Source organism: Nicotiana tabacum, chromosome 20 (genome assembly GCF_000715075.1).
Source record: "Nicotiana tabacum cultivar K326 chromosome 20, ASM71507v2, whole genome shotgun sequence".
Lineage (NCBI taxonomy): Eukaryota > Viridiplantae > Streptophyta > Magnoliopsida > Solanales > Solanaceae > Nicotiana > Nicotiana tabacum.
In genome coordinates, this window is record NC_134099.1 from 62,901,559 (window position 1) to 62,910,021 (window position 8,463).

Below are 8,463 nucleotides of genomic sequence, written 5' to 3' on the forward strand. Positions count from 1 at the left end.
AAAATGACTAAGAACATAATTAATAAACAAACCAATATGATAAAATCAAATTCATCAATCTAAACTTCAAACGCCAATATTCATGTAGCACCTATAACCCTAGAACGAATGAGTTTAGCCACGCATAGTCATGGTAGCAATCTCAGGTAATTCCCAAGAACATATAAAAATCAATAAAAGAAGAGAAGAATAAGAACTCAAGACGAATTTCGTGGTTTCCAAACTCTATGATGACTTTTCTCCATTTCCAAGCGTGTTAGATGCCCTAAAAGAGACGTTTTTGGCTTATATATTGCATACAAAAGTCGTGGGCCAAAGTTTTCCTTTTTTTTTCTTTTCTTAATCAGCTTCAGGGATTGATGCCGACTTGTCAAAATAGCACGGGCTAGCCAGTTTTCGCACTAGTAATTCAAAAATAACCAGCGTTTGCAAAGTCATTGAAAAATAACCATTATTTTGTTGCAACACGGAAAGTTCCAACATAATATACTGGAGATTGGTGCACCTGTGTATGAACTTCCAACATATTATGCTGGAACTCCAACCTACGGAAAGTTCCAGCATAATATACTCGAGATTGAAGCACTTGTGTATGAACTTCCAGCATATTATACTGGACCAGTATATTATACTAGAACTCCAGTATATTGTGCTGGAATAGTTTTCGTATTTTGAAGAGTATTTTTGCTCAGATTTATCTTTACATAAAAAGTGGTTACATTTCGATTACTTTTGAAACTGTGGTTATTTTTCAATTACCACTTGTAAATTTTGCTATTTTTGAATTTCACCTGTTTTTTGGTCTTTTTTCAAATTTAGAAAGAATATAACTTTAAAATACTATAAAATTTAAAATTTATTTTTTCTGTAAACTTTGCACAGTCAAATAGATTCTAAATCAAATGAAGCTTATTTGACGACGAGGGCGTTGTTTTTTTTTTTTTTTAAAACATACACATATGTGACACGAGGGATAAAACTATTGGGAATGGCACGTGGACCACTTTACCAGACGTGGTAAAAGAAAGGGGCCAACTTGATATTTCGCCAAACTTTTGTACGCCAGAAGTTCAATCGTCTACCTTTCTCGGGCTTCCTCTAAAAGGAAAGAACTTCAGGTTTTGCGGTTATGGCGATATGCCTGCCATGGCATCCCTTACAACCCTCTAAAACCCAACGTCTCTTCCGTATTCGCAACCCAGTACATGTAGTCCCTATTCGCCAAGTGGCCTATGTACATGCCTTCAGGCGCAGCGACTTTGATGGATTTGCGAGGCGCGTTAAATCCGGCGAAGCGTGGAGAGAAGCGTGGCGGAGTGCCAACGATGGTTTCGAGCAGTTCGTATTTGAAACAAAGAAAACTGCGGAGCGTATCGATAGGAGGTATGCTGTTTCGCCGCCGGCTATCTGCTGTTGCACAGTCTGCTGCTGACCGTGCCCGAGAGCTTGACCGTGATTTTGAGATTACTCAGAAATGGCGTACCTTCTCTCTCGATTTCAGTAGAAATTGGCCCAGGGTTTGTTGCCTATTGCCTCTATATTAAACATTTCAAATATCAATTTAATTGTATGCCAATATTAGTTTGAAGCACAAATCCAGAAATGCTCCAAATTTTAATTATAAGAAATAAATTCTGGATTAAAAATTTGAATGAGACAATCTACTATTAGGGCATGTTCCCCAATTAACTGTGGATCAGATATAGGTCTTTGAATACTGGAACTTATCGGACAGAGCATAAGAACTTTGGTATTGATTTTTAACATGTTAGATACTATAATATAATATCTTTCAATTAGTGAATTGATTTATATTTAGTGCTGTAAAGTAGTTAAGGATTTTCCATTCCGGAGTCTGCTTCATGCCAGTCAGGTTTCTGGTTTCTATGATTAGTTAATTCCACTTCCATCCCATGAGTTAGTTTCATGCTAATTAGGTTTTCTGGGTTTCTATTTCGACTTAAACATATTACACAAAATAGTTAATTGATTTAAGTTGGTGTTATCAGAGTTTGCTATGGGATTTTGTCTGCCTCCTGCACGTCATATTCATGCTAATTGGGTTTTCTGCTTTCTGTTTTGCTGCTGCAGTACAGGAGGCAGTTGAGTGATTTTATGGATACCCCGCTGGGAAGAAGTGCTGCTGTAAGTGTTACTTGCTTTTTGAGGACACATACCCTGTGAACATGTAGCACGGTTCTTAAATACCTTAAACCACATGGCGTTGATTCCTTGTGAAAATTTAGAGAAGTTTGCAAGTTGCACCGAGGAAATTGATGAGTTGAAGTCCATTTGTTCTATCATCTATGAGGTGGACAAGGATCATAGGACTATTCTGTCATAAAAGTTCATTTACTTCAAGTAGTAAAATTGGTATAAGCTGAATATTCTGATTCCATATAATGTGAGTTGTTCTCAATGTGCTGCAGCTGCTCGATCAATTGTAGTATATTTTAGTCTTTACATATACCCCTCGAATCATTGCAAATGCAGTTGTTCGTTTCAGAGTACATCTCTGAATGTCACAATTCTGTTGCAAAAATCATTAGTAAAATTGCTCTGAGTTGGTGTGCAATTGCATTCTGCTCATAGCTCTCTTGGGCTGTGGGTTATTGGCAGATATACCTCTAGAGATGTTATCATCGTGAGCTCGGATAATTTCTATTCTATATTTTATGGTAGTCATATGTTCCTGAAGCTTCTAGGAGCTTTATTTCAACATATCATGACATCTTAGAAGTTATCTTGTTATTAATGCAAGTCTGTTATCTTGCTCTAAATCCTTGTCTTATGTGTCTGTTTACAGACAATATTCTTCCTCTGGTTTGCTCTGTCTGGTTGGCTGTTTCGAATTCTGATAATTGCCACATGGGTTCTACCGTTTGCTGGACCTCTTCTTATTGGGGCTGTTGCCAACAATCTAGTCATCAAGGTAACTTTGTTTCTCAATACCCTTATGCTTAGAAGTAATTAATGTGAATTCAACTACTGTTTCGACTGAGTATTAGTAACATTACTGGTTGATCCCACTACTCAAATAACAATAATAATAATAGGCATAATACATAAACATGCCCTCAAACTTGGCCTTAGCTGGAAAGTATGTCCTCCAACTTTGGGTGTGCACAAGTAGACACCTCAACTTTAATAAAGTTGAACACGTAAATGCAAATGCTGACATGACACATAAATTTTGGATGTGTCTAGATGATCATTTTATAAATTAGAGTGTTCAACTGACAAAGTGGTTCTTCTTGATGAGATCGATACTGATGATAGTGACGATATTGATGCTAGTGACAATCTTGATGCTAGTGACGATATCGATTGTGACCTTGAATATGGACTAACTTAAACTAATTTAAAACTTAAATCGAATTTTCGATTCTTACTTATTATGAGTCTTTGCTAAATACTGTTCACTATAGTAATCAAGAAGTTACAATTGGTCAAATGATATGAAAGGGATTAATTACTAGTCTCTTTTGAAATAGACAAGTTGAGGTACCTACTTGTGCACCCAAAGTTGGAGGGCATACTTGCTAGCTGAGGCCAAGTTTGAGGGCCTGTTTGGGAGCAAGACTCTTAAGTAAAGTAGAATTTTAAATGAATCTTTGGCATGGACACTATTTCTTTTGATAGTTGCCTCTTAAGCTAATTGTCGATCTGATGGCATTACTCAATAAGCCTGACATGATGTCTCTTATTCAAAGTATTATATAAGCCTGATATGATGTTTATGCCTTTCCTTTTTCTTTTTAATTTCATTGCTGTAAAACAAGTGTTTTGGCGGTATTGGTCCAGCAACTGATAAGGGGAAGAATATGGGATGCTTTCTCTAACTCCCTATTGCAACTTTTTGACTCTTTTCAAGATTGTCTTTCAAACCATCATAAATTAATAACTAAAATTTGTTCAATAATGCAAGCAAACACTATCATGTGTATCACTGTTTGTTCATCATTTTTTAGTATCGCAGTTCTATTGATAATAACTGCAATGTCTTTTTTATTAAACAAAGAGCAAATACCTGAATAGCACCTCAAACTTGGCACCATTTTCGGTTAGACACACCATCTTCAACCATGACCAATTGAACACCTTTAGTTGACAGAAGCGTGTCTCGTGGATACAAGACGCTGATGTGTCAATCATGTGTATCACTCTAAGCTTAAGCACGCACACATGACTTTATACCTCTTTTTAAACTAAATTTTCTCATTATTTTTCTTGCCCCTCCCTCCCCACCCTGATGTCATCTTCTTCCCTGAGCCCTCCCTATTTATCTTCTTTCGTAGACTCCAACTTGTAAAATATCAATACTATCACTCCACCACTACTCCAAACACCATAGCCGTAACAAAGCCCTAAGGGTGATTAAGTTGATTCCAAAAGTTAATTAATTTGATTCTGAAAGTTAAAATGGGACTGTCTTCTGAAAACTGCAATGGAATAATGAAACAATAGCTAGCAAGTATTCATTGGCGGCACATGGTGAAATAGAAAGATCCAATCCAAAGCATATATATCTTTTCAGTACAAACACTATAGCATAAACTACAAAGTGCAGTAGAAAACTAACAGCCAACACTGACCAGAAGATAGAGGGAAGGGGCAATTCAAAGCATAATATTATAGGAAAAGAGAGGACAGCTAAAACTCAGAAGAAAATCTCAATAGATACTGTTTATTCATGCCGGGAAGGGGTTTTCTGGGGAAGAAGCAAGAAGAAGAAAGGGACGGTGGACAGTCTGACTGTGGGGTTGGAGAGGAGGATTGTTTTTGTTTTCTATTAATGGTATTTCTTCTATTTTTTTTAGTTAATGTGTCAATGTAATTTCTTTCAAATGACATGTGCCATTCAGTGAATGGTTCACATGACATGTCAGTAGCAAGTGTGTTTCACGCACTCGATCAGTCGATCTTATGGACACCGGTGTTCAAAAGACACGCCTGTGTCAAGGTGAGGTGTTCAAATGGTCACTATGAATGTTAAGATGTCTAACTGACAAATAGTGCCAAGTTTGATGGGCTCTTTAGGTATTTGGCCTAAAACAATTAAAAGTCTTTTTATTCTACTTCAAACTTGTATGCTGCCATGTGTAGTACGATGAGTCTCTCTTCAATATCTGATAATGTGATAGATTTATTTGTATATCCAATTTCTTAGAATAATGTGTTACCATCATTGAACTGTATTTGTTCATTTTGAATGTTTTACAAGGGAAAAGTCTTATAGCAGAACACAATAAGTGGGATTTTCTTATAGAAACAGTTTGCACTTACCTTATAAGGAGGTGCTACATTGCGGTTCCTATGTCTTCCTCCACTACATACAGATAATTGGCACATTCTTGAATCTTAATCTTTTGAGTTTATGAGCTATTGTGAGAAAATGCCGTGTGGCTATGATGACCAGTTTGCAGCTGTGAGCCTGTTATCACGCGTCAACTTATCCGTGCAGGGTCAGTGCCCAGCTTGTAGGAGGCAATTTATTGGTAATAAGAATTCAACAGTTCGCTGTGCTAGCTGTGGAAATATTGTGTGGCAGCCAAAAGGAGGGGACTTCTTTTCTAGAGGCAGTCGCGGTACCACTCGTTCAAAGTCTGAACCAGATATTATTGATGTTGAGTTTGAGGAAAAATAGATATAGAGACTGCCAAAGGAGGTGGCAGGTGACCCGCTTCATGTGGATACACGTGAAGCATGAATTTCATACAAAAGAGTAGAATGTTGTATAATGCTATTATTGTTTTTATTTTTCTCTCGTCAGTGTATTTATACCTTTGCTCTTCCCTGTTAGTGAATACAAGTGTAATGATTAGTGTGTGAAACTTGAGTTTTACATTTGGAATGGAGACTGAAGTTGACGCATTCTGCTCATGATGTATGACTTTGGAGACTAGTAACTCGAATTATGTTCATGAGAAAAAGTAGAATGGGTTAGAATATATTGGTAAAATTCGATTTCAAGAAATTATCAAGTGGTCTATATGGCATAACATAATTTTCTAATCAATTTGAAACATAATTTTCTAAACAGAAGAGGGTCAAATATATCTTTGTATTATTTGAAATAGTTTAAATATACCCTTCATTTGAGTATTTGTTAATTTATACCCCTACCATTAATATCCCTACCATTATACTAAAGAACACATGGCAAGCTTAGAAATAAATAACCCACCTCTAATTTTACTACCCGAATACCCACCCATTAATTACCGCCTTGTCAATGCTTGTCTTTTTGATCACTCTACTACCTCCACACCTGTAAATCCACCACAAGCAATGACTAGTGTTGGGCGTCTTTTTGATCAATCCCCTAGTAAGGATCCCACTCGGAATCCCACTGTAGTGATATGTAGTAACAATGTAACTTTGGCGCAAAGTAGGCCTACTACTTCTACCTCCTTGTAATAGTTTACTATCTAATATAAGTTTTTATCTTTCATGACCCAAAAAAAATAAATCAGAACACCGTACTCACACAAATGACCGAATCTATAGGAAAGAGATGCAGTAGGCACACATCTATTTCTTGTTTGCAGTTATTCTCATCTACAAACTCATTTTTCCTCAATGTGTCATTACAATTCATCTTACGTTCTTACTGGTAGCCTCTTTATATTGGCAACTGAAACCCTCACTTTTTTATTACCCAAAACTGGAGTCTTTTCTCCTAGACCTTCTTTTTTCTTCCATTTATTTGAAATCATACCCATTTGATTCTACACCAAAATTTCTAAATCTGAATATACCTAGAATCAATATCCTTATGATTTTCAAAAGAAATTAGTGGTGAACTTTGTATCCCACCGTTGTTGAAGGTGGGTTTGCTTGATACTCAAAAATTTTGTTCTTAGAAGCAAGTGGGTGACTCAATTTGTTATTGAAAATTTCACATCTAAATTGAATTGCTGCTGAAACTCTTGTTTGAAGTTGAAATTGTATGCTGAAATTGGAAGTCTTGGTGGTGTTGGGATTGTGATGTTGGATTTGACAATTGATAAGAATAATGACAAGTTTTGTTTGCTTCAGCTGGGTTGTGTTTTTTGTTATGGCTTATGTTATGATCCCAACTTATCTTTATTAAAAAGTTTTTCTCTCTTTTTTTATTCTTTGAATTATCAGTACTATGTTGCTTTTAGGAATTTTGATGGATTTGGATATTTTTGGCTTTTGATAGAGTTGGTTGATGAAATGAAAAAAAAAAGATGACAACCATAGTATGGTGTTTTGATAAAGAAAAGGATGATAAGAAAAAAATTAAAATTGAAAAAATAAATAGATTTTGAAGGGAAATATGTCACGATCCAAACAAGAGGGCTGCAACGGGCACCCAAGCCTTACTTGCCGAGCACCAACGTAATGTATCCTTAATCATACTATCAAGCGTAAATGGGCCAAAAGAGCTGTCATGAGATAACCAGAATAAAACATAAGGGAATACTCGACATAGGACGACCCAACATGATATACAAACTTATACATGTGACATACGGGCCTATAAGGACGATGTGATTATTTGTACACTTAAAACATAGGCCGATAAGGCCATATAAGTATTTATATACATGACATCTGTCTACAAGACTCTAAGAGTACATAAACGTCATAAAGGTCGGGATAAAGCCCCAACATAACCATAAAAGTATGTACATGGGTATACTGACTCGAAAGGAAACTCCGAGACAAGTGGAGTGCAACAACACTTCCTGCTAAACTGGTAGCCTACTGGGAGGACCGTCAACCTATTTATCCGCACCTGCGGCACGACATGCAGCGTCCATAAATAAAGGATATGTCAGTACAAATAAAGTACTAAGTATGTAAGGCAAGAATGCATAAATAAAAATAATAATGTAAATAGAGATAGAAAAGATACAACTTGTAACATTTGAGTGCCTCTAAGGGCGACTGTGTATATATATACTTTTAAAAACATACGCCTCTATGGGTTGGACTTATGGAATCATACTCTGGCCTTTTCGAGGTGATGTAAGGTCGATAATCTCCGTATACGTTATTAGAGCTAACTCGTCATCATGAATCATATAGGATTCATGAAATACCAACAACATTTGATACGAATAAGAGAAGCAACATCAATATCAATCTTTCCATAAGAAGGGAAACAATTTAAGTACTACTAGTTTCTAAGAGTGGAGTATCTTCGGAAGCCCGTTCGTTTACATTACATACAATCGGAGTCATACAAAAGAAAGAAAGAGATAGCCTCACATACCTTGTATATACTGCCCAATCTTAAGCTATGCAAATGTCACGGCTCCTAGTAGATACAACTGACAAATAACTCCCAAAATCTGGTGGAAATGAGTCATAAGCTCTACAATGAGTGCACTAAAATTCTCGAAATACAATATTGTTTTGAATGTGACACAAACAGTAGAACATCTAAAAGTAGAAGGTGACTCGAGGCCTGCAAACGTTGAGCAGGTG

The 8,463-nt window shown here is 36.4% G+C and overlaps 1 pseudogene; it reads left to right on the forward strand.

Annotated features, from left to right (window-relative positions):
* Positions 1-1,038: 1,038 nt before the first annotated feature.
* LOC107774955 (uncharacterized) lies at positions 1,039-5,933 on the forward strand (annotated as a pseudogene).
* The last annotated feature ends 2,530 nt before the right edge of the window (positions 5,934-8,463 follow it).